This window comes from Mus caroli, unplaced genomic scaffold, assembly GCF_978045245.1.
Source record: "Mus caroli unplaced genomic scaffold, Mus_caroli_1 scaffold_2, whole genome shotgun sequence".
Taxonomy (NCBI): domain Eukaryota; kingdom Metazoa; phylum Chordata; class Mammalia; order Rodentia; family Muridae; genus Mus; species Mus caroli.
Genome location: NW_028227257.1, coordinates 4,170,665 through 4,196,965, shown reverse-complemented (window position 1 = coordinate 4,196,965; position 26,301 = coordinate 4,170,665). Strand labels below are relative to the sequence as shown.

Sequence of the window (26,301 nt, the reverse complement as noted above, 5' to 3'; positions counted from 1 at the left end):
TCTTTGGCCAGAAAAAACATTATTGTAAAGTCATTTTTCTCATCCTCCCAGCCAATCGTTAGCCCACGTGGGCCCAACTAGCTGCTGTGGAGCGGAGTCTTAAGACACACAGTTGCCCCTATTCCAGCACAAATAATCTGGATGTGTGCTGTAGATGGTGTTTTAAAATGCTGAACAATCAAACCTTAATTTATATTGATAGTCAATGCTATATCTCTGAGCTCATAATTACTTAAAATTGTTCGTCCCTCAGATACTATTAATTCTCAAATTTACAATTGCTTATACATATTTTTAGTTAATAAATAAATAAATTATGCACGTGTGACTCTTAATAACTTTTCTAGCCTTCTAGTTACAACCGTTCCTTAAGAAAAATGATTGAAAGTGCAATCAGTCACTGCCCCTTTACAGCCAAATATTTAAAATGTTTTGTCCAAAAAGTTATTAATTCAAAAGGTTAGATATTGTAAAATTTTAAACTTTAACCTCTTAAAAGACAAAAGAGAGAAATTGTATCCCCATATATACTATTTAGTGCATTTCCATGCACACTATTTAAAACATACCTTTATTTTCAAAATTTGAGATTAAAATGTCAAATTTAATAAATGCTTTTTAGTATCTTAAAAGGGTCTACTTATTGGCTTATAGATTGATCCTAAAACAGCTACCTTATTAGGAAAGAAAAAAACAGGTTCTCTCCACAGAACTCTACAGAAGCATATTGGTAATTCGTGTGCTGAGCTGACAGGTAAGTTAACTCAGTGTCCTGATTAAAAGGACTAAAAGATTAAATTCATGTTTTAGATCCATCCTTGCTTGTCATTTTTCCAGTTTAGACTAGCTTCTAGCCTTTTAACTTTATGGCAATAGTACATCAGAGACTGTATATTCAGACTTAGTAAAATTAGTCATTTAATAGAGTCATAATGATTTTTCACTCTTCTTCAGTGTGACCAGCCATTCTAACTCAATCTTAGACTGGTCTAATATTCAGTTCAATTATTAGAGATTCCTATATTCTAAATTACCTAGCAAAGTTAATTCAGAGCATTTGCCCCAAGGTCACCAAAGGCTCATCTTGCCTTTACCTTATTTGTCCTAAACTTTTTGCAAACTGACATTAAAGGTCAGTCTGCAGCGGAACGCCACTGGCACCCAGTTACTTCTAATTCTTATGCATTGGCAAAATGGAAGGACCCCCTGACTAATAAATGGAAGGGTCCAGATCCAGTCCTAATTTGGGGAAGAGGGTCGGTTTGTGTTTTTTCACGAGATGAAGATGAAGCACGGTGGCTACCAGAGAGATTAATTCGTCAGGTAAACACGGATTCTGTCTCTCCTCGTAAGTATCACCTTGAGGACTAAAATTCCTCTTGAGCTGGGAGTGGAAGCTCTCAAAAAACACTGTTTCCTCTGAGCCAATTCCCCTACAAAAGGCCGGAGATAAACTTTAGCTTTACAATTTGCATCTAAATAAAGTACCTTGACTTCTCCAAACAGAAAATTTACATTACTACACTCTAATTGTTTAGTATTCTTCCTTCTCTCAAGCAGGTCAATCTACATTCTCCGGTTCTCCGCCCAGCCCCTAAGAGCAAACAGGTGGTTCTGCTAATCTCAGCATGTGGCCTTTCAGTCTAAGATAAGATTTAGATTTACCAGGAGAGCTAGGGAAGTAGAAATTTCATATATATTTACAAAGATTAGTTCTTATTTTGATAGATATAGGCTTAGTCCCTTAACTGGCCTCTGGCTTTTCACCTTTGCTGTTACTGCAAGGTGTCCTTAGTTCCTCAGGCTACTGGGAATAACAGAGATGAAGAGAAAAGACCTTCAGCTCCTAGTTTAACCAAAATTAATGGTGTTAATACTGACATAATTCTTGTCTAGGCCTTGCTAAATCTGAGGTTGACAAGTCTCACATAGAGGCCTCGCAATAACTCAGAATTGCGATACTGATTCATAATCATATGAATACGGTATGGGTACCGCTTGGCGCAGGAGATCACTGCGGAGGGAAGGTCCAGTTTGACCGTTTCTGAGTTCCCTGTGCGACACACCTGATTTGAAAGAGGTTGGTATCCGACTCCAGCTAAACACTAAAAATACTTACGGCTCTGCCTCCCCTCCCCAAAAGATACCAAGAGCCACAGATGTGAGTTGTTACAATACTCACGGGAGGATCAGGTTAATGTCCACCCAAGTCAAGGTTAAAGGCCCACTCATCTACGGATGAGAAAATCATTTGATCACCTCTGTTAAGCATTGCCTATTTAAACTTAATTAATAGGGGGGAGAGAGATTGGAGACCTTGCTGTTGTAAGGGCAAGCCCTTCACTGCCTCCCACCCAAAAAATAAAAAAGCCAATTGGCCTTGTACTAGGAGCCAGCCAGTCTTAATCGCTTCTCACTGTTTCCCCTGCCTGTCACCCAAAATTGTGGATAATTATCAGTTCAGTGTTATTCTAAAATTGTTTAGCTAAACTCAGCCAGGGTTCCAACGCCCTACTTAAAAGGCAAACAGGTAGCTACCTATTCAGCACTAATTAGCATTATAAAGTCAGAGCCTACAGCCTTAGCCAGATACAGTTTACCATTAGAATAGTTAAGAAATCCCACGGAAATAGGTTTTTTCTTTAGCCCTAGGAACTTAGGCAGAACTATTGAACATAGATAATCTTTCTGCCACAGGCCACCCCTTTTTTATTTTTATTTTTGTTATCTAACGGGGGGAAATGTGGTCTCCCTTCCCCCCAGCTTGGAACCTGCCTGCACTAGGGTGGAGCTACCGGCTCATTCGTCCTGCCACGCCCACTGCTGGAACCTGACTCTGCTGCCTGGAGGCACACACGTGTTCGTCCTGCTACTGGACCCTGAGTTACTTGGCGGGAAATTGGGTTCCCTCCCCCTTCCTTTATAAACTGAGTGTCTGGAAATATTAAATTGAGCCTCGATCAGAACTTGTTGTCCTGGCTTCATTCTTTTCTTCCGCCCTATCTAGTTACCTCTCTTTGCAGGGAACTGCCGTTCTCAGTTGAACCGTTCGTGTTGTGGACCGCGGGCGGGCCGCAACACTCATCCATAAGGATCTTTCCAGTTCAGTCCCCAGGTTATTTTGAACAATTTAAATATGGACTAGAGATTACAAGTCCTAATTAAGACAGCTAGGAGATATACAAAGCAAAGACCCCCAGAATCATTTATTAAGTGCCTCAGAGCCCTGAAATAGCAAGCCATTTCTCAGTGATGGGTTCCTGAGTTGGAGGTCCCAGGAGATGAGAAAAATAGCAAAAGGAGAAGGTAGAATTTACAACAGCTGCAGTGGGGAGAGCTTACACAAGCTATGTCTTATGCCAAGTAAACTTTTTAAGAGTAGCATCTTGTATCCTACTTACAGGGATAAGTGGAAAGAAATGGAGACCTCTATGAAGTCTGCAGAAAATAGCATACACTGGGACAAACTCAGAAGTCTAATAAAACAGCACTGCAAAACATAACTGCCAAGTATCAAAAAACCACGACTAACCAAGCCCCAGTGAACTTGGGGCTGAGAATCATATTGCCACATTGTGGAAAAAGTTGGAATCTCAGGATCTGAATCTCCTCCTCCCAGAAGCCCTAGCCACAGACCATTGCCACCTCTCCTAAAGCTAATACTGGCTTAAGAGAAAGAGCACTGTTTTGTATTCAACACACAAGGGCCTTAAGTCAAGCTCCTAAAGCTTAAGGCTCCAGGCTTTTAAAGGTCTGGAATTTAGGATTGAGATATGCAATTCTCCACACATTAGGATCAAGCTTTACTTGAGTGGACCAGCCCTCAACACAATAGTATTTTTCCTTTCAAAGACCTGTCACCAGCTGTAGTCCTGCCCTTGAGGAAAAACTATGCTTTTTCCATGAAGGAAAATGGATCTTTATGGCACACCAGGACTTAAGGTTAGTTGTGACCCTATAATGCCATTGTGAGTAGCTTGTTCGGAAGCTGTTCTTTGATATCAGCATAGGTCTAATGCCTGACTGTATAGCAGATTTGTCCCTTTTGGTATGGTTTGGAGACAAATTTCTGATAACCGTGGTAAATAAACATGCATATGGCTATAATAAACTTTAACCGGACTGCTTAGCATGCTACATACCTGTCAGGTGTTTGACAGGCAGCCCTACCTCAGCTACATTCTACTTAGTGTCACTTAATATTACATAAGCATTGATGAATCCATAACATCATCAACTCTACTCTTGTACATCAGAGCTTAATAGTGGAGTGCTACCCAGCACATAAAATGTCTTCTACAACCTCCACAAAAACAACTCCAAATGGATCTTGCACCTACATGTTAACTGCTAAAGGCAGAACTTAGAGAAGATAATATAGAAACAAGGCCTGTCAAGTTTGTCATCCTGCCAAGTACATTTCTCCAGAGTAGCCCCTCCTGCAAATGTTTTGTGCAGATGCAGCCCAATAATAAAGTTATTTAGAGGCCACAGCCGGGTCCAAGAGGAGACTAGGCCCACAAAGGACCTCACAGGTGGCCTCATCTAGCTGCCTGCTTCTAATACCATCCAGGAGCTGGGAAGTTGTACTACAAGTACATTTCTTGCTAAGCTGCTTGCTCCTCCTCTCTGTGGCAGATGACATTGCGCTTACCATGTCTAGAGTTCTGAGCTTGTGAGGTCCCCTCACATCACTCAGTAGAGGCGCTCAAAACACATTCCACAGCAACACAAAGATCAGATGAATTACAGGGAGGAAGTTGCTGGCTTGGAACCAGGAAGGGCTGCCTCCTTTTCTGACTGGCAGCTGTGTAGAGATTCTGGTTGGCTCAAGAGTCTTGAGTGACATGTTAACTACCCTTAGGGTTAAGGTGTGCTGAAGGGACACAGTTCCAACTTGGGCCAATTGTTTTCCAAATCTAGAGATTTGCAGTTCAGTAGCACTAGTGCCTCTGCTCCAATAACCTACCTGTGCATCCTCCTAAAAGCCCCTGGGAGTAACTAAGATTCCAGATCTAGGCTGTTCAATTGTCTGTTCTTCCCTTTGTAGGCAGTGTCTCTGTGTTCACTGTTTTGCAAATTTGGAGCTCAATCTGAACTCCAACCACAGCACTCCCTATGCATGCCTCCTTCTTCCTCCTAGAATCAAGCTGGATATCTTACATAGCCCATGAATCAGCTTACATTGGAGTTACCAATGTGCCCACAAGTGGACAGGTGACTAGAATGTTAGCAATTAAAGAGACATTTTTTTTTTTTTTTTATTATATGTAAGTACATTGTAGCTGTCTGTCTTCAGATGCACCAGAAGAGGGCATCAGATCTCATTACGGGTGGTTGTGAGCCACCATGTGGTTGCTGGGATTTGAACTTCGGACCTTTGGAAGAGCAGTCCGGTGCTCTTACCCACTGAGCCATCTCGCCAGCCCCTAAAGAGACATTTTAGGGAACAAGATTTTGTTCTGTGATCAGGCTGGGTTTAGGTCACCTGCAAGTCCACATGATGGTTATGAGACAAGCTTCAGAACAGAGCAGGAAACACATGACAGACATGGTGGCCTTCCTGGCTTTCCTGGCCTTTGTGGCCATCAGGCACGGACAGAAACAAAACATACAGAGGCAAACCAACCATACAAATAAAATAACAGGTTAATTTCTGAGAGAGAGAGAGAGAGAGAGAGAGAGAGAGAGAGAGAGAGAGAGAGAGAGAATAACATTTAAAGAGAGCACTGAAGAATTGGGAAAATACAATAACTCTTACAGTCATTTCAGGTGTTTAGAATCAGTGCCTTACAATCATTTTCAAAATGATATTGCCAAGCATGATAATATGTGCTATCAATCCCAGAAGTGTGTAGGCAAATTCTTATTCCTGAATTTGAGGCCACACTCCTCTACATAGTTTCTTCCATAATATAAACTATATCAAATAGGCTTAGTTTTTTAAAGGGTAGATACAGTTACACTGTCAAGAACTAGGAAGCAATGACCTAAATGATATGAAGTAAAAATTTGTTCTAATTCCAGGCCAATCTCGCAGTCTCCTCTGAATTCAGAGTGATAATGAGCTGTGAGTAAAAACAGACAAACTCTTTGGAGGCAAACTCAAAGCTAAGATGAATAGTAACCATTACAAAACTGGATTTGCCTTGCAGTTGGTAATACAATTAACATCTGCAGTTCATAAAACCTACCATGCCGGGCAATGATGGTGCATGCTTTTAGTCCCAGCACTCGGGAGGCAGAGGAAGGCAGATTTCCCAATTGAAGGCCAGCCTGGTCTACCAAGTGAGTCCAGGATAGCCAGGGCTACACAGAGAAACCCTGTCTCGAAAATAACAAAATAAATAAATAAAACATACCATGAACAGTGGAACAGTGGAAACAAGTTATACTATGTAAATCTCAAGACTATAGATGAAAAACAAGTGAAAATGACAAGTTGTCCTTTAACTTGGGACATTAGAAAAAACATCCATAGATAACAATATAGAATTACTCATATGTTACCTTTAGGTAATCCCATGCTTTTGGGCCTCCATTCATTACACGAGTCTTCAAAACAAGATGGAGCAGGAATGTTATTTGGAATTGGTTGGGTTATAAGTAGAGGAGATTGTTCTTAAAAGGATTGCTTTAAAGGAAGTAGATAATTGTCAATCTTGGGATCACTCCTAATTTCAAAGGCATGAGACAGACCATACTGACCTAGAGATAGTTTGGAAAATATTCCTCCTTGGTTTCAATAGTTGGAAGGGATGATATTCTGATTTCTGATTTTCCATGGAACTCTTCTGTATATTTCTTTTCTATTGATCTCATGAAGAACACCATAGACAAAGGAAATTATAATTGAAGGCTCATTTTGGGCTTACTGTTCCAAAGCCTTAGAGTCAATACTGGCAGGATAAACACATGGCATCAGGTAGAGCTGAGAGCTCATATTTTGAACCTAGACAAGAGGTAGCTAGCAAAGAGGGCATGGTCAGAAGATGTTAAATCCTTCATAATCAGTCCGATAAAGTAAAAAAATAAGTATTGGAACATATGGAGGATGGAAAGGTAGCTCAGTGGTTAAGAGCACTGACTGCTCTTCTGAAGGTCCTGAGTTCAAATCCTAGCAAACATATGGTGGCTTACAACCATCTGTGCTGAGATTTGACTCTCCCTTATGGAGTGTCTGAAGACAGCTAGTGTACTTACATATAATAATTAAATAAATCTTTTTTTAAAAAAAAGTATTCAAACATATAAGTCTATGGGAGCCATTATCATTTAACTACCACATTTTTTTTCAAAAGTGAAAACTACTTTTTATCTGTCCACACTGTACCATATGCTTAAGAGAGATTGTTATCTTTTGCACCTCCAATGTCACAAAAGAAACAATCCTTAGCAGAAATAATCAAATCATCTGGAAAAAGGAACTGACCAAAGACACCAAAATTTATCAGTGAAAACAACAAAGCTTATAGCTTCTTGTTCAGCATTGTGAGATTATGATGGCATTGCCTTAGCCACATGGTTTTCCATACTCTCACTTCTCCAGCTCTGTCACCTGCAGCACACATAGCTTCTTTTCAATAAATTCCATTTTTTGCTTGTGGCTTTCCTCAAAGCTGGCCCTTGTAACTCTAATACCTTCTGTACAGTATTCTCTTATTTTATTGAAATGGGTTGTCCAGAGCCATAATGGAACAAGCTAATATCTAGCAGGTGATCACCCAGAAATTTCAAATACTTTTTTTTAAAAGATTTATTTAATTATTATATGTAAGTACACTGTAGCTGTCTTCAGACACATCATAAGAGGGAGTTAAATCTCAATACAGGTGGTTGTGAGCCACCATATGGTTTCTAGGAATTGAACTCAGGACCTTCAGGAGAACAGTCAGTGATCTTAACCACTGAGCCACCTTTCCATCCTCCATATGTTCGAACAATTATTATATAATCTGCAACATCTGTGCCCTTATTAAGCATGCCTGTAATGGATTCCTTTTATGAAATATTCCTGCTATGAATATGCTTTTCCTGTTATTATTAAAGATATATAACAATCACTATGTAGAAGCTCACCCCTTTAGAGAAGAACTCTACAGATCTACAAAATTGTACTGTTTTCTAGTGATGTTATATAGACAAATAGATGACTTAAGTCTTAATGACAATCCGATAAGAATTCCTAAAATTGTTTCAGTGATTATTAAACTGTGTATAGTCGGATGGCTATTAGGTAAATTTCTGATACTCAAAACTGCAAAGAAAACTCCACCAGTCTCCCAAGCGTCATAATTAATTGCTCTTAGATAATAATCAGGCTTTCTCCTACTCAGAGCACATTCCAAGAGGTTGTAAAACCATTTACCAAAGGTCATAAAAAGGAAACTAATGACGTGTGATCATGTACACTGAAAGATGTATGAGTAGTGAGGACAAAGAGATAAGGAAAAGAGAAAGGAGATGTTTTTTGCCCTTCCCCACTTAGGATCTTTTCGCTTTTCCTCTTAGATAGCCTTCATAGGTAACTGTGACAACTTAGTAATAAACTCCATAACCACTCCTTTGTGTGTCCCATTTTCTTCCTGTGACTTCTGACTTGCAGGCTAAAAGTTAGAGCCCAGCAGTTCCTTCTGAGATAGAGCAAAGGCCACACTGCTTAATCCTCAGCTGTTAGGTTACAGGTGATAATCACAGAAGCCATCAGTCTTCCACCCTCAGAAAGAGCAAGAAAGTTTTTAGACTCAGATGCTCAAAGCAAGTATTAACTACATGGCATAAGGAAAGCCTGAACTACAGATGTTGCTGTAAACAGACAGATATGTAATCTCTTTACAAATAGGAATGAAACTATTGATTTCTAGGAAACATTGGAGAATAGAAACAAGTAAGAGATCAGGGCACCTATGCATAAAGAAAATGAAATTTAAAAAGTAATACCAAGGGCTGGAGAGATGGCTCAGTGGTTAAGAGCACCGACTGCTCGTGCAAACGTCCTGAGTCAAATCCCAGCAACCACATGGTGGCTCACAACCACCCATAACGAAATCTGATGCCCTCTTCTGGAGTGTCTGAAGACAGCTACAGTGTACTTAGATATAATAATAAGCAAATCTTAAAAAAAAAAAAAGTAATACCAAAACCTGGCTTTTTAAAAGATAAATATGGGGCTGGCAAGATGGCTCAGATGTTAAGAGCAACGACTCCTCTTCCAAAGGGTCCAGAGTTCAAATCCCAGCAACCACATGGTGGCTCACAACCACCCATAACGAAATCTGATGCCCTCTTCTGGAGTGTCTGAAGACAGCTACAGTGTATTTACATATAAAAAATAAATAAATCTTTAAAAGAGAAAAAAATTTAAATTATATCACTGTACTGATTAGAAAATGATCAGGACTTACTTGGTAGACGGAATGGCATTAATGAGATAGTGTTTGACCTTGCCCCTAAGTGCTTTGTTAACTACTGAGATCTATAATCTGACACACACAGAGACAGCTAATGGCATGTGTTTTACATTTCTGAGCTCAATTAAATATGTCAACAAGGATTGCACAAATCTACATAATACAGATCCTAAAATGGGAATTCATTACCCACTGGCTCAAGCTACCCTATCCAAATAAAACAATCACCAATCTAGTTTTACTAAATTACATGCATAAATGAATACAGTCTGTAAAATTACAAAATCATTCTCACTCCCTGAATCAGGTCCTTCTCCATAACAGTGATCCCTGCAGCACACTCCCTTTTCCTTTGGTCTGTGACCTAGCTCTTGTCAGCACTGTTTTACCTGACAGTGTACACAGTAAGCTGTTCCTCTGGTTCTCATCCTGCCAAGTGTATTTCCACACACAAGCCCCTGACACAAAGGTTTTGTCCAGATGCTGCCAGACAATAAATTTATTCAGAGGCTACAGCCAGGTCCAAGGAGAGACTAGGTCCACAAAGGAGGGCACATATGGCCCCATATTCCTGGCTGAGCTTACCATCCATGCGCTGGAAAGACCTACTACACAGGCATCCTTCGCTAAGAAGCTTGCTCCCCCGTCTTTATGGGAGATGACTTTGTACTTACCATGTCTGAAGTCCTGAGCTTGCCTGAGCTACCGTCGCAGCACTCACTGAAGACAGTAAGAACACAACACATAGAAACACTCAGGTGACCTGAGTTACAGAGAGGAACTCGAGGGTTTAGTACCAGGAAGAGCCACCTCCTCTTCTGACTGGCAGCTCCGTGTGGGGGTTCTGATTGGCTACTGAGTCTTGAATGACATGAGCACCACCCTTAGGGTTAGAGTGTGTTGAAAGGACACAGCTTAGTGGTTCCAGCCTGGGCCACTCCTTTTCCAGATCTGTGGCTTTGTAGGACAGTAGCAGGGAGGGGCTAAGATTCGGGATCAATGCTGCTTATCTGCCTTCTTCTCTCCTTTGTGGGCAGTGCCCTTTGTTCACTGCTGTGCAAATTTAGAACTTGCCTGATGTCTAAGCACTGCACTCAGGAGGCACTTCTCCTTCTTCCTCCTAGAATCAAGCTGAATAGCTTGCATAGCCCATCAATCAGCTTACATTGGAGTCACCAATTTGTCCTGCAAGTGGGCGGTTGGCCAGGATATTAGCAATTAAAGAAATTAGAGATTTTAGGAAACAAGAGTTCGTTCTGTTACTTCTGACTGTGTTCAGGTCAACTGCAAGTATGTTCCACGTATGGTTATGAGCAAACTACAGCACAGAGCAGGAAACACAAGACAGATATTGTGGCCTTGCTGGCTTTCCTGGCCTTTGTGGCCATCAGGTATGGACAGAGAACCAAATCAGAGCACAGAGGCAGGGAGATTACTGAGTTTTAGGATCGCCAGTACTGACCTCAGAAATGGGGGTCCAAACACTGCCTACAGGAGTTTTTGGCCCATTGCCTCCAGGGACCAGAGATAACTTCTGGACTGAAGCAGCAGTATTATAAAAATACTGCAGATCTATTCACATATTATAGACAATGATTATGCAGGAGAGATTAGAATTATCGCTGCCCCATTATAACTGTACCTGCTAACAAAAGAATTGTTCAACTTAATTTAGTTTCCTTGTATCTGCTAAATGTGTGAGAGGACAAGGTGGCTTTGGTTTCACTAATGTGTACTGGGTCCAATCTGTTGCTATTTAGAGACCTAACCTTAAATTACTAATAGAAGGAAACTGTTTGGAAGAATTAGTAGGCACTGGAGCTGATGTACTCTCTCACCTCCAGAGGACTGGTTATTCCAATGACTCAAAATAAAGTTCAAAACTTAAGATGTATGAAAGGATAATGAACCTAGGACTTAAGAGGACATTCAAAACTGGCTTACCTAATTTAGCTGACATTTCAAAAAATAGGTGTAAGATTATTATTGACTTAAAATATGAGTTTTATAGTATTCCTTTACATCTTGAGGGTTGTATAAGGTTTGCATTTGATTCATCTGCTTGTAATTTTTAAATAAGCCACGAAGTGATATCATTGGACTCCCTTCAATGGAATTGCTCAAGGAAGGATAAGTAGCCCTGCATTTTGTCAAAAATTTGTTTCTGCTTCAATATAAGAGGTTAGGACTTTGAATCCTACTGTGTGTATTGATCATGATATGGATATTTTATTAGACGATCCCTCTTAAAGAGTTTTACTACAGGCCTTTGTTATGATACAAAAAGCTTTAAAATCTTGGAGAAGAAAAGATTTAAAGACAATATCCTTTTCAAGATTTGGGGCATCTGTTATACACTAAAGAAATCATTGCCCAGAAAATTCAAATAAGAAAAGATAGTTTACTTACTTTAAATGATTTTCAAAAGCTGTTAGGAAATGTTAGTTAGCTAAGACCTCACCTTAAGCTTGCCACTTAAATGTCTGTTTGTTATTTCTCAAGGGAAATGCAAATCCTAATTCCCCTGGAAAAATAACTGATGAGGAATGAAAAGCTTTGCTGAAAGTAGAGGAAGCTATTAGCCAACAACAGATATATAGACTAAGATCAATTGTTGACTATTTCACAGCAGTCTTTTTAGCAAAAGGGACCATTAATGTGTATTCATCTTTCTTCATGTCCAAGTAAAGTTTGCACACCCTACTATGAAACTGTAGCTATGTTGATACAGAATTGTAGGATAGAATCACAAAAGTATTTTGGAAAAGAACGTGATGAAATATTTATTTCTTATTTCAGCTTTGAAACTGGTTACTGAAGAATGCTTATATTTAGTCTATTGAATGTGCAAACATTTTAGGCAAATTTGATAATTATCATCCAAAAGGCAAGTTGTTAGAATTTGCCTCTAGGCATACTTTTGAATTTCCTGTAAATTTACTCATGCAGCTGATAGAGAATGCATTTATTGTGTTTATAGACAGCTCATCTCAAGGGAAGGTAGCATGCGTTATTAGATCATATGTTTATTTTCTTGAGTTTCCCCACTGCTTCACAAATATTTGAATAATGTACTATAGCCACTGTTTTTGAAACGTTGAAAAATCAAGCTTTGAGTTTATATACTGATGGCCAGTATATACCTCATGGCTTACAATTGCGTGACTTTGTTCCATTTTTAGTTACTGCTAATACTCAAATTTTGGAATTATTTATGCAAATGCAACTTAATTTAAGAGCTTTACTGTTCCTTAGGTTATACGACATTTAAAAGCTCATACTGGGTTGCCCAGACCCCTTAATGAGGGCAATACCACAGCAGGTTTGCATATCAGGCAGAGTATAGGCATTACACTGGAACAGTTCAGCCAAACACTCTCATTCTTTACATCATTAAAATACTAATAGGTTGAGACAACAATTTGATATTTCTAGAAAATGTGCATGTCAATTTATAAAAACTTGTCTTCAGTGTCCTCAATTTCTTCCTGTACCACATAATGGTGTTAATCCTTGAGAACACATACCTAATCAAGTATGGCAAATGGATGTTTCTTATGTATCTGAATTTTAAAAATGCTAAACAATGTACATATGACTATTGATACCTTCTCAGGCTTTCTATTTGCAACCGCTTTAACAGGATAAGCAACTAAATATGAAACTAGTCATTGCCTACATTGTTTTTCTATACTGAATGTTTAAAATGACATGAAGACAGATAAAGTTACTGGCCATTACAGTCAGGCATTTGTGATGTTTTGTTAACAATTTAATATTTGTCATATTATTGGGATTCCTTATTATTCTCAAAGAATAGGTATTGTGGAGTGCTACTCTCTCCAGTCGAGTCAACTGGATAGGCCGAAAGGCTTAAAAGTCACTCATGAGGCAAAAGAGCTTCAAGGAAGCTCTCCTCCTGGAGTCTAGCGTTCCCTACCCATACAGTAATTTTTCATTCCCGAGTTCCATTCCCGCGTTAGTCTAGTGTATGGATCCACATGCTCTCTTTCAATATTTTCCTATCATAAGTGCCTTTTAAGATTGAATTCTGACATAGCTAAAGCAGTCTGCCAGTGTTCCAACAATCCTAGTCCGTCCTTAGCAAGACCTTGGGTTTGGAATTCAGTACTGCCCCTGGTATTACACTATCTCTTTGAGTAAAAGTTAGGTCACTGCCCTTCACAGGAATCTACCATCACCTAGGAAGAAAGGAGTTTCTGCCCGTAGGGGAAACCAGAATAGATGCTTAGAATTATAGCTGAGTTACACCTATTTACAGGAATTTACTATGGTTTAGGAAGCAGATCGGGCTGTGGTTTTAGAGTATTGCATTATTCATGAGATGGTTAGCTAGAACGGAACTCCCTAGTTAGAACCATGACTTGGGTGTGAAAGCCCTTGCCCTAGGAGTGAAAAGTTCTCACACCTGGCTTCTAACACTATAGCTGACCTTAGATAGGGCTGACTTTGTCTCAATTATTTTATTGCCCAGTTCCTTCCGATCTTTGCGCTTTCATTCCTCTGTTCTGTGTAAGAATCATTAAGCATCCGGTTACCTCATTTGTACCTTGCAGCTATGTCACCCAACTTTTTTTATTGTCTTCTGTATAAAAGTCTGAAGCTTGAATTGTAAATTACATTCAGATTCTACACACAACCTCTCCTGTGTGCATCTGTCTGTCATTCATCCACGCTTTGCCCACCCGTGTCGAGAGACCCCATTCCACGCAGACACAGGGACCCAGAGGGTCTGCGGCAGTGGAGCACGCCCATGGAACTTTAAAACAATTCTCAATTTAGCACAATCTTCAATCATCTGGTGGGAAAGTCTCAAGGAGGCATCATCTGAATCAGGTTAGCCTTTCACAGTAGCTGTGGGATACTGTCATAGTTATATTAATTAAGATGAAGAGACTTAGCACAGTAAGTGGCTCCATTTCCTAGGCAGGGACCCTGGTTGTAAAAGAATGGGGACAGTGAACTCTGCACTAGCACAGATGCTCTGAGCGCTCTCTGCTCTTGACTGTCCATAGGTGTGCACTCTGGTCGCAGGCTCTTGACACTGCAACATTAAACCACCATGGACCATACCACGGAACTATGAGCTAAGATGACCCTTTCCTTCCCATTTGCTTTTCCTGGGTTATTTTATTGTAAGAATAGCATTGAGACGTACCAATACATTTAAACATTTTGTTTCTCTTTTGAGGATTTTTAAAAAATGAAACATAAAGTATATATGGCATGAAAGGCATTGTCCAAAGAATGCCAAGTGCACACATCTCACTAGTCTATCTCTTGATGGAGAGCCTCCCTCAGTCTCACTCTCTGTCAGGCATCATTCATTTCTCCAGCCAGGAAACAGCAGATTCCTACTATGCTAACCCTGGCTTGACCTACAGCTGTATATTACCTCCAATCTGAAACTAACTCAGAAGGAGGTTATGGGACTCACAGTGCTCCCAATGGGGTTGTATAAAGATGAACTAGTTCCTGAGGGAGAGATGACTCCCTGGTAGCATTACCTGCAAACAGTATAGCAAACTCCAGGGATTCAGCTCCTCCAAGGCATCACCCATGTTGGGTTGCTTTGTTAGTGACTCAGCTAGCTGACTATATCAACCATAATCTAAAAAGCTCAATAATAATTTCTCTCCCATTCACTGGGCTTGAAATCACTTCAGAGACAAAGTTTTGGTTGTTTTTGGGAGTTTGAGAGAAGCAAAAAAAAAAAAAAAAAAAAGATCAAAGCACCCAGAATGAAATGGCTCCAAATGTTGGCCCAGCTAAGGTGGAAAATGAGAGGAACACTTTTTAATCTCCCTATGTCGGGACAAAAGATGAAATGTGACAGGCTACATTCAACTCCAAACCCTGCATTCCACTCCTACCTAGCTCCCTCTCCCCTCCTGCCTCCCTCTTCCCACTAGTTCCCTTCTTAATCACTTGCCCCCACTCCTCCCAGCTATCTCACTGTCCTCCCCATCCTGTCTCCCACTTCCAACACTGCCTTTCACACCATGATGGACTTCCAACAATCATGGGCCAAGATAAACCTTTCCTTCCCATAACCTAAATTTTTTTGGGGGGGGTATTTATTTGCAGCAACAAGAAAACCCACTGATGCTCCAAAGCAATACTTGGGTGGAGCCATCTCCTATCTCTCAAGATGCTCTATCTGGAAGGAGAAGAAGTTCCTTCACATCTCCCCAGGATACATTTAACAACAAACACCCCATTAAAAACTTGCTGGTATCATTGTTCAGGGTCAGTGCCTTGGGTAGTTGACACATGAGAAGCTCCTGTGACATCTTGTGAACTGTCACTGCCATGGAGCCAGGATCCCACCTCAGTGTTGGGACATCAGAGCTGGTGCTAATGTACAGACTTCAAGGATGTGCCTGTCTAAGATGAAAAGTGGATGCAGGAAGGACAAGGGCAAAAGTGACAGAGTTTGTCCAAAGAAAAACAAGGCAGGGGCTTCTCAAAAAGCTAGCTTGCCATTCCCCCCTCACCCCCCCCCCCCACTCCCATTCCCTGAAAATCCCACAAGTAAGGAAGGTTTTGGTTGCCCTCTTGTGGCGACCTCAAATATTGCTCAATGTTTTTTCGTTGAGTCATGCAGGTGATACCAGCTAGAAACAAGGTGTGAAATAAAACTATTTTAAAGGTTTCTGTGTTTTCAAATAATTCATTTAACTTATTAATAAGAAAATCTACCAGTGATTTTATTTGTTTAAAATACCCCTGTGTTAAGGGACGTATTTCAGGTCATCACCATACTTGATTTCAAATTATGCTACAAAGCTGTAGTAATAAAAGTCAGAATGGTACTGACACATAACCAGACACAGATTGAACTACTGGAATAGAAGATCCAGATATAACGGCATAAGGTCACATTATCTCTGACAAAGACACACACACACACACACACACACACACACACACACATACACATATACACACACACACATTCATACATGAACCCCACTCACATGCCCTCACACACACATACATGCACATGCTTATGCACCTGTCACATGCAGAAACATACACACATGCATCTCCCATTCTGGGTCACAAGCTCACACCCACATATGCACACATACTTACACATAAACGTGCTAACACACAAATGCAAACCACATACCTGACCCTCACTTGCACACATGCTCCCTTCCACACACATACAAACACATACACACAAGAAACTCTTTCCCCCACATGCTCACACAAACACAAATGCACCCCCAAAACAACTTCACAGACAGACATTCAGACATGCACTGCCCCATATTCTGATATACACATTCACACATGTAACCCAAGCACATTTGCTCATAATCACATGCACAAACACCGGATGACACACATACATGCACACATGCACACACACACACACACACACACACGCATATGCACGTGCAAACCCTGTGCTCTCACATACACATGGACCCTACCTACATGCTCAAACACAAACAGGATCACATACATCTACACACACATGCAAAGACACATCCCCACAGTATACACATTCCTACATGCACCCCTACATCTGACAATCAATATTCAGGAAAAAGAAGCCAATCTTTTCATCCTGCAACAGAACTTAATTCCAATTGGATCAAGGACATCAACACAGGACTTTGTACTCCAAGGCTGCACCAGAAACATCAACAAATCTGCATCAACATAGAAGTACAGGAGAGGAATTTGTAAACAGGACCCTGGTGCTACAGAGGATGAGAGCAATTACTGACAAAGGGGACCATATGCAGCTGAACACTGAAGTGTCAGATGAGTGAAGATGAGAGGCTCACAAGACAGGAGAGGCATCTCTGCCAGATGCTCATCTGAAAGAGAATCATAGATAGAATATACAAAGAACTAAAAAGAAAGTCTAACCATTAAGAACCTTTAAAAATAAATGAAAAAAAAAAAAAAAAAAAAAAAACGGGCCCAGAGTGGTTAAAGAGATGACTCAAAGAGTACTTTGGGGACAAAATTTTGTTGACTATATATGCCTGGATTGATTTTTGGGCTCTTTTTACCAGGCTTCTCCTGGTTTGTAGAAATGCTATTGCTGATTTTTTTTACCAGGAAGGGCCTGATCTTTTTCAAATCAGTACAGTGACATTTTTTCAATGATATTTATCTTTTTAACAAGCCAATTTTTTGGTATTACTTTTTAAATTTTATTTCTTTTATGCATAGTTTCTTTAATCTCTTACTTGTTTCTATTTTCCAATATTGCCACAAAATTAAGAATTTCATTCCTATTTCTAAATAGATTTTATATATGTCTGTTTAGAGAAACATCTCCTGTAGTTCCTACTTTCTTTATGCCATGTCATCAGACTGACTTTGAACTCCTAATCCTGCCTCTGCTGCCCAGGGCTTGGAAAACAGTCCTACAGCTCCTTTCAAGCTGGATTCTGACTGATCAGTGAGACAAAAGACACCAGGGAATGAGTGTTGTTTGACCTCCCTGAGTTACAGGGTTACAAATTAGGGGATTACAAATAAAGAGGGACAAGTATAAGGTTGAGTTCACTGACCAACTTTGAAGCTGGTATACTTGTAGCACAGAAAAGGAGGAGGAATAAGGTGGGTGAGGCCTTTCTGCTTTGGCAGTAGTTGACATTCACCGTGAGGAGTCAAGGAATCAATTTTACACAATCAGTAGAATTCCATACTGGTCATCTTTGGGCATTTTCCAGATTAGGGCAATGAGAAATGAGATCACAGGCCCTCCCTGTGACAGCATATTGCTGGCATACCTCACCATCTACCCCAGTAGTAGGGCTGCCAATCTCCCAGCTGCCATTCCTTATGCAATCCAATTATTTGGGAACTAGCCTTTTCATCTATCCTTAATCATCCTGATCTGGCTCTTGCTTCTCCCCTCCTTCCTCTCTCCACAAGGTCTCAGGTCATGTCTACTCTATATTATCCCAGGTATAACTGGGCCTGGCTACGTTCTCACTTTTGTGTATACTTTCTCCTCCACCATACCTAGAAGCAGTGATGTCGTTACATTTTATTTCTACTTCTTCTTCCTTTTTCTCGCCCATTAAAGGCTTCTAGTTTTAAAAGTCATAGACACTTTTACTTTTAAATTATTGTTAATGTATGAATTTGATTGCAGTTTGGCTGCAGGACTTCCCCAGTAAGAAGTAGAGATGACTGCACTGGGTATTGCATGTATAATTGAATATACAAAAAAAGGACCTGGGCCTTTAAAGTGGAAAATACTTGGTCTGCAGGGCTAGAACCTTCTTTTAAATGTAAATTTTCCAGACTAGGTCTGTGTCTGCCTGTACATTGGAGCAGTAGAGCTTGGAAGGTTTCAGCTGTCTGAGTCATTTGCTCTGTGATCCAATAGTGAAGGAGCTGCTGTTGCCCTGAGGCCCAGCTGGGTTTTCCAAGCTAATGAGGGACTATGGGCAGGCCTAACAATCAGGAACACTAGGGGAAGGTAGCTTGCAGGTTATTTCCAGGATTCTCCTCAGATATATGTGTTATAAGCTATCTGGAAGACCACAGCCATCCCCAGTTAATGTCCATTGACAGTACAGGAGGAGCAAGTCTGCCAAGCTATTTGTGTCCAATCTCCTGGTACTAAGATGGACTGTGGGTCAGAGTGTGGTTCTGTTGGTCCATGTGGTGATCATAGCAGAGGTCCTTTTCCTTTGACCCTTGCTGAGTGTAGATATACAGGGGTGTGTGGGGAAGGCTCCGTAGCTCAGTGAGTGGCAAGGTGTGGAATTTAAATGTGACTATGCATTGTGTATATACAGGCATTGCCTTTGGTGTGCAGTAGCACATCATGGGAAAAGCGATGGTTTGCTTTCTAGAATTTGTGACCCTTCTGTATTCAGTTTTGTGTGACTAATTTTATAAATAGTTTAGAAGGTAGTAGTAAAGAGCTGATAGTGATCATCCTTCAGAAATATTTGATTAGATTCCTTTTACCTTTCTATTCCCTATTGTTAAAATGGCATGATTCACAGAACTTCAATTTTTGTTACAAAAGGAGCTTCTGACATGCAGAAGTTTCTCAGGTGTTGATGGTGCTGGGTGTGTGGATAGGACAGATTGGAACATGATGCATATGGAAGGAAGCAGACATTAAATTATCATTCAGCATTGTTTTGTATATGGGCTCCTGTGGGCCTGGTTTAGCCTGAAATTACTAAGGGTCATGAACAGCTATAGAACCATAGCCCAACTTTCTGATCATCTCCAATGACAGAGAGAGCTCTAGAGCATGGGATCTCTCAGTTTGGAAGACAGATCAGTACTAACTGTAGGGTCAGATTTATAAAAGTTTAGGGGTCACTTTGAGTTATTTTTATTGGAGACAGGAAATATGATTTTATTTTATTTCTATACACACACTAGCACAGGTAACATTGGTCAAGATCACATTGTTCCTCATGTATTTGCCTTAGTTATTGAAGAAAAGTGGAAAATTGGCCACATGGAAATGGGCAGAGGAAGCTTTCCCTGATAATGTCTTTTAGTTCTATGAGCTACTATGAGCATTCTGTCGAGGGTAACAGATAGTGGGCTTGGTCTTTGGCAGACTGCTTAGTCTTCAGGAGGACTGGCTATGGTTGAGAAGGGTATGTCTGCCCTTTCTTGAGGTCTAAGACACAGACATGTGGCTAGAATGGAAGGGGAGATTGAAATGGTCTTTTGTATCTACAGGTGGCATGGACAGGTGAGAGGAAACTGCAGTCCTAAGGGCACTCTTGCATATTGTGTCTCAGGCAGCAAAAATGGGGAAGGTCTAGCAGCATTCTACATGGTTCCATGTATTAACATCTTAATACTAGGGCATCAGGTTCCCAGAGATCAGTTATTTACTTAAGTTTTTGTTGTCCAACTGTGAAAGACTGGATAAAAAGTACTATGTGGGTGGGCAGGGCAGTCAGCAAATATTCTTTTTGATGTACAGATTTACTCTGTTTTCTGTATCATGTTTTTTTTTTTTTTATGTACACTCATGTGGGATCTTTTAGGATTTAGTCACCTATGATGACGTGAAGGTGAACTTCACTCAGGAAGAGTGGGCTTTGCTGGATCCTTCTCAGAAGAGTCTCTACAGGGGTGTGATGCTAGAGACCTATAGGAATCTCACAGCTATAGGTAATATTGTGATTTTTTTTATTTACTTTTTAAAATGTAGGCACAACTGTTTCTTTGTGATTGTTATTTGTTTTTATAATTTCAATTGAGAATGAGGAAGAATATGGTGAATAAATCACTCATGGCTCTAAAGTTCAATGGAGTTAGTAACTTAAATATTGCCTAATTTCCAAAATGTAACATACTTTCTCTGGTGCTGTGTTTTAGGGTACATTTGGGAAGAACATACAATTGAAGGCCATTTTCAAACTTCTAGAAGTCATGGAAGGTAATTTTCCTCTGCAAGCTGATGACAAAATGCCTATAAAAAAGTTTGACGTGTGCTACAGGTTTTAAAGAAAACCAATAGTGTACAATAAGCACTGCTTTCAGTGATGGATGTTTACTGAATTTCATAAAATCATATATGTCTATAGCAGGTATGTAATTATACTTTGCATGGCATTCCATTAAGTTCAAAGACAGAGAAATAATGGCTTAACAGGTATGTTACTGTTTAAATCAAGCCTAGTAGAGCCATGCTGTACAAGTGCAAGTGAGTCTCTTCAGTCTCATACCCCTTATCTAATATAAAAGGAACAAACAGTGATTAGGTGAAAAGTATATGTCTAAAACCTAGTAATAAGCAAATAATCCATAGTAAATCTGAGCTAAATGATATACTTGTAATATCATTGCTAAATTTAGTGAGATGGCCAGTTCAAAAGATTCAAGATTGGTTTGTGGAAAAACCTTAATACCTGTACCATATCTCTGTGAAGAAAAAAAAATCAGCTGTGTGAATATAATATGGAACCTATTCACTTGTTCCTCTTCTTTTGATATGAATGTCATAGGTTATGATGAATATAAGCCTTGTGAGCATAGGGGCATTGAAAGAAAACCACATACCTTTCACTTTTCAAGAACAATTAGAAGATATGCAGTATAATACACTTTGAGTAGACATTCTAAATGTGCTATAAGTTTATAAATAATTAGTTTCCCAACATTATTGGGGACAAATACCAATTCAAACTGCTGAAAATCATAATGAGAATTAGTGTAATAGAAATTTTTTTGTTTGCATTTATTCATGTTCCAAATGTAGTATTACTCTCATGATAACAAAATTTGTGAATGCAATCAGTGTGCAAGTGCTCTGAGTTCTTCCTGTTTTTGTCAAATATGTGAATAACCTTTTATGGAAAAAGTATGCTATAAATGTGAGCCAGATAATCAATACTATTCCCATTTCATGTATCCACAACATTGTAAAACAATCCATAATGTAGGAGAACACCTTTGCATGAAAACAAAGTCATATTATGTTATTAGAGTTCTCTTTTCAATGAAACCAAGTTTTAAAAGAATTCATAGAGATAAAAATACCCATTAGTATAATCAATGTGAGAAAGATTTCATGTGTGCCAATTGTATTTGCAGGCATGAAAGAAGTTGTACTGCAGAGCAACCCTCTGAGTTTATTCAATTCGGTAAAGCCTTTGCATATCAGAGTCATAGTCAAAGGCATGAAAAAAATACATAATGGAGAGAAACACCATGACCATAACCAATGTGGTAAAGCCTTTGTACAAACCAGTCATTTCCAAATACATAAACTAACACATTCAGGAGAGAAACCCTATGAGTGTAAACAATGTGGTAAAGCCTTTGCAAGAAAGAGTTACCTCCAAAGACATAAACGAACACATACTGGAGAGAATCTCTATAGATGTAACCAATGTGGTAAAGCCTTCGGAAGAAAGTGTTACCTCCGAATACATAATCGAACACATACCGGAGAGAAACCCTATGAATGTAACCAATGTGGTAAAGCCTTTGGAAGTAGGAGTTACCTCCAAATACATAAGCGAACACATACAGGACAGAAACCCTATGAATGTAAACAATGTGGTAAAGCCTTTGCAGAAAGCAGTAATCTCAAAAAACATCAGCAAACACATACAGGAGAGAAACCCTATGAATGTAAACAATGTGGTAAAGCCTTTGCAGAAAGCATTTCTCTCCAAATACATAAACGAACACATACAGGTGAGAAATCATATGAATGCAAGCAATGTGGTAAAGCCTTTGGAAGTAGGAGTTACCTCCGAATACATAAAAGAGCACATACAGGAGAGAAACCCCATGAATGTAATCAATGTGGTAAAGCCTTTGCAGAAAGCAGTTCTCTCCAAATACATAAACGAACACATACAGGGGAGAAACCCTATGAATATAAACAATATGATAAAGCCTTTGCAAGAAGGAGTGACCTCCAAAAACATAAATGAACCCATACAGGAGAGAAACCCTATGGATATTGGCAATGTCTGAAGCCCTTTTACATTACAATCCTCTTCAAATCCATAAAGAACAGGTAGTGGAGTGAAATCCTCTCAATATCACTAATTAGGTAAAGCAGTTGTACAAAAAGTCATCTCATAACACAAGTGTATACACACTGGATAGAAACCCTATGAATATAAACAATGTGGCAAACTCTATAAGTCACAATACTCTCTACGTAAAGAAAAGAAGACACACTTGAGAGAAACCCTATGAAAGTATTCAACTGGATAAAGCCGTTGTACATTACAATCTTCAAATACATAAAATAAGACATATAGGTGAGAAACCATCTGTATGTAAGCCATGTAGTATTGCCTTCTCTTGTCAGTAATATTCAAAGGCACAAAAGAAATTATAATGTGTAGTCCTGTGATTGTATTTAATATGGTAAAGCTTTTCGAATATATCTGTAGTCTTCACAATGAAACAATCCATACTGCATAGAAATTTATGAATATATTTAATATAGTGAAGCCTTTTCAAGTTTTCCAAATCTTCATCATTATGAAAGATAAAACCTATGCATGCATTCATATGTGGAAGCCTTTAAACATTTATACAGTCTTCATCATCATGAAAATAATCCATACAGGAGAAATAGTCTAAGATTGTAAACAAAGTGGTAGAGCCTTTCTGGTATGAGATCCTCTCAAAACCTACATAATTCAAACTCAGGTAACACAAATGACAGTGGTTTATTGTTATGAATCTCTTGCTGGATCTTGACTCAAGAGTATACTCAGAACCTGATGTGTCACCTGTAACACACACACCTGTCCACTGTGAGACAGAATGTTATGTAGCTGCTATCAAACTGTCAGAAACTGTTACCCAGAATTGTTCTGGTCTGAAAGAACTGCAGGAACGAAAATGGAGAAGAGCCTGAGCAAAAGAAGGCCCTGTGCCATTCCCAAATTAAGATCCAGCTCAGTGGTGGCACCAAGGTTTGACACTGTTACGGATGCTATGGTATGCTTACAAACAAGTGCTTATCATGACTGCCCTCCAAAAGTTCCAATAAGTAGCTGAAAGAGACAGATGCAGATAATTACACCCAACCAATGGACCACTGGTGACCCCTGTGTTTAAATTAGGGAAAAGCTGGAAGAAGTTGAGGTGGAGGGTAACTATAGGAAGACCAGCAGTCTCAACTAACCTGGACACCTGGGATCTCTCAGACACAGATCAAACAACCAGGTAGCATAAACCACCTAATATATAGCAGAAGACTGTTGAGTCTGGAATCAAGAGAAGATGCACCCAACGCTCAAGAAATGTGGGGCCCTCAGAGTGGGGAGTTCTGGTGGGATGGATGGTATGCATGGGAAAATCTTGGAGATTGGTGTAAGAGATGTGGAACAGTTGGTGGGTGGACCTACAGGGGTATAAGTGTGAGGATCGGGTGTGGCCGCAGCCCCAAGATGATGCCCGGGACTGCTGCCAAGTCTTATGACTGGCACCTGACTTCCTCATATCCCTCAAGATAGCCACATACCTTGAGCTGCACGTAAGATCGAATGATGTGATGAATATAGTCCTGAGCCAATGAACTGTGCCTACATGGACTGGGGTGATGGGGAGTGAACTAGAGGGTATAAAAGGGGGATGGCCGAGAGAGGTGGGGGCATCTTTTTCCTGCACATTCTTAAGTTCCTGAATAAACTGCTGTGAGAAGGACATTGATTTTGTCGCTTCTTTTCTGCTGGTTGGAGACGGTAGCGATAAGTGGTGGCCCTTATGGGGACCTGACGAGTCCAGAACTCAGGGTAGCCAGCTGGTAAGCTCCCAGGTAAGTGGGAAGATTCAAGTTCTCGGTTAGAGACTATTAAGTTCCCGGATTAGGGACTATTGAGGTTCTTGGAGTGAGACAATTAAAGTTACACCAAGCACTATGGGAAACACAATATCAGGACATTCTGTTCGTCAGGCATTGAAAGCCCTCCTAAAGGTGAAAGGAATTGGGCTGAAAAAGGAAACCCTAGAAAAATTTCTGAAAGTGGTAGATCAGGTGGCCCCATGGTTCCCAGTCTCTGGTTGTGGGAAGCGATTTCTGCTGTGCCTGCGTGGCCTAATTGGTAAACAAGCAATGTGCGCATGTGTGAGAGTGTTTTCTTCGCACCAAGTCACGGCCCATCCCGGGGTGTGGTGATGAGGCTGTGGGAGAGCAGCCAATCAGGTGTGGACTCGCCACACTAAGCTGCATATAAGCAGCGCCTTTTTAGTGCTTGGGGTCTTCCTCTTCATGTTGAAGCTGGTGTAATAAAGTTGCTGCAGAAAGATCTGGTTTCTCACTCGTGTGTTCTTGCTGGCAAGACAATAGATAGATAAATAGATCTGGTCACCTTACGGGACCGAGCTGGGAGAAGTTAGGAAAAGATTTGAAGTTTGCAGAGGAACAGGGAATCCTCACAAAAGGGATTCTACCGGTATGGAAATTAGTTCACAACTGTATAGAGGACAAGGAAAGATGTGGAGCTGAACTGCAGAAGGGGAAAGAGGCTTTGAACCAAGTAAGATAGGAGAGATCACAGAAGTCCGATGCCGAAAGCAGTTCTAGCGAAGGGGACATGTCCGAAGATGACTTGGAAAGCATAGCAGACAGTTTAGAAAAAGTGAAAGTAAAAGTGCAGCCATTGGCTCCGGGGCCACCGCGGCTGCCACCTTATGCTCCCAAATGTGCCACAGGGCATAGTTTGCATCCCGAAGCATGGCGAGAGCTAAGTGCTTACTGCTTCCCAGTTTTCCTGGATGCTCAAAGAGCTCAATTCCATGAGCCCCTAGATTAGAAGGTAATTCAAAGACTGGCGGGAGAGGTACCAGCCTATGTCAGTACCGCTTTCATTATTGCTCAACTTGAATTTCTGCATCTCTATTGTCTAACTCCAAGCGATTGGCAGAATCTGGCATGAGCCTGTCTTTCCCCTGGACAGTATCATGACTGGAAAGCATTCTTTATAGAATATTGAGGTGAACAGGCTGCTCAGAACGTGAGTGCAGGACAAGCGGCTTGGGATCAGGATATGTTATTAGGTCAAGGAAGATTTGACTCTGCACAGATTAACTACCCTATACAAGTTTATGAACAAATTAATAAAATTGGAACTAAGGCTTGGAAGTCCCTCCCTAACAGGAGAGGATAGTGTTAATTTAACAAAAACCCTTCAAGGACCCACAGAGCCATTTGCAGACTTTGTGGACAGGGTGGTAGAAGCGGTAGGGAGGGTGTTTGGAGATCCTGATATGGCGATGCCATTAGTGAAACAGCTGAGTTTTGAACAATGTACAAGGAATATAGACAAGCCATTAACCCATATAACCCATAAGGGGCTTGAGGTATGGATGAAGATCTGTAGAGAACTAGGAGGTCCATTAACTAACACAGAGCTGGCTGTTGCAG

The 26,301-nt window shown here is 40.3% G+C and overlaps 1 pseudogene; it reads left to right on the top strand.

Moving 5' to 3' along the window:
• Positions 1-20,091: 20,091 nt before the first annotated feature.
• Positions 20,092-22,846, top strand: LOC147005708 (uncharacterized; annotated as a pseudogene).
• The last annotated feature ends 3,455 nt before the right edge of the window (positions 22,847-26,301 follow it).